Here is a 1,522-nt window from a genome sequence, read left to right as displayed (position 1 = left end):
GTGAAAAGTGTTCATATGTAGTAAAAACCTTAGAAATTCGTCCGTTTTCGTCAATTTGTTATCGAATCGACTTAAAGCCAGATCGTCACATTGGCCGCTCTTCTCTCTGGAAAGGTTGTACTCATCGCCTGCAAAACTATGTCGCGTGCTGCGTTATGCGGAGACACTAAAATCAGCACAGTGGAACACAGATGAAGCTTCTAAGTTGATGTAATAGCCAGTAAGAAGTAGTACCATTCAAATTTTAGGTATCGATTATTGACTTTTTAGCTGGCTTTCATGCCTTGGACATGAGCTAGGCTCTTAAGATTCAGTATGAAAGGAGGACTAGCAGCCGAGTTGCATGGGAGAATGTGAAAAGTGTTCAAATGTAGTAAAAACCTGAGGAATCCGTCCGTTTTCGTCATTTGTTATGGAATCAACTTAAAGCCAGATCGTCACATTGGCCGCTCTTCTCTCTGAAACGGTTGTGCTTATCGTCTGCAAAGCTATGTCGCGTGCTGCGTTACGCGGAGACACTAAAATCACCACAGTGGAACACAGATGAAGCTTCTAAGTTGATGTAATAGCCAGTAAGAAGTAGTACAATTCAAGTTTTAGGTATCGACTATTGACTTTTTAGCTGACTTTGATGCCTTGGACATGAGCTAGGACCTTAAGATTCAGTATGAAAGGAGAACTAGCAGCCGCGTTGCATGGGAGAATGTGAAAAGTGTTCATATGTAGTAAAAACCTGAGAAATCCGTCCGTTTTCGTCATTTGGTATTGAATCAACTTAAAGCCAGATCGTCATATTGGCCGCTCTTCTCTCTGAAACGGTTGTACTTATCGTCTGCAAACCTATGTCGCGTGCTGCGGTATGTGGAGACACTAGAAGCACCATAGTAGAACACAGATGAAGCTTCTAAGTTGATGTAATAGCCAGTAAGAATTAGTACGATTCAAGTTTTAGGTATCGATTATTGACATTTTAGCTGGCTTTGGTGCCTTGGACATAAGCTAGGACCTTAAGATTCTGCATGAAAGGAGGATTAGCAGCCGAGTTGTACGGGAGAATGTGAAAAGTCTTCATATGTAGTAAAAACCTGAGAAATCCGTCCGTTTTCGTCATTTGTTATGGAATCGACTTAAAGCCAGATCGTCACATTGCCGCTCTTCTCTCTGAAACGGTTGTACTTATCGTCTGCAAAGCTATGTCGCGTGCTGCGTTATGCGGAGACACTAAAAGCACCATAGTAGAACACAGATGAAGCTTCTAAGTTGATGTAATAGCCAGTAAGAAGTAGTACAATTCAAGTTTTAGGTTCTGATTATTTACTTTTTAGCTGGCTTTGGTGCCTTGGACATGAGCTGGGACCTCAAGATTCTGCATGAAAGGAGGACTAGCAGGCGAGGTGTACGGAAGAAAGTGAGAAGATTTCATATGTAGTAAAAACCTGAGAAATCCGTCCGTTTTCGTCATTTGTTATCGAATCGAATTAAGGCCAGATCGTCACATTGGCCACTCTTCTCTCTGAAACGG

This window comes from Schistocerca gregaria, unplaced genomic scaffold (assembly GCF_023897955.1).
Source record: "Schistocerca gregaria isolate iqSchGreg1 unplaced genomic scaffold, iqSchGreg1.2 ptg000356l, whole genome shotgun sequence".
Taxonomy (NCBI): Eukaryota; Metazoa; Arthropoda; class Insecta; order Orthoptera; family Acrididae; genus Schistocerca; species Schistocerca gregaria.
The sequence above is the reverse complement of the archived record's forward strand: the minus strand, read 5'-3'. Positions refer to the sequence as shown.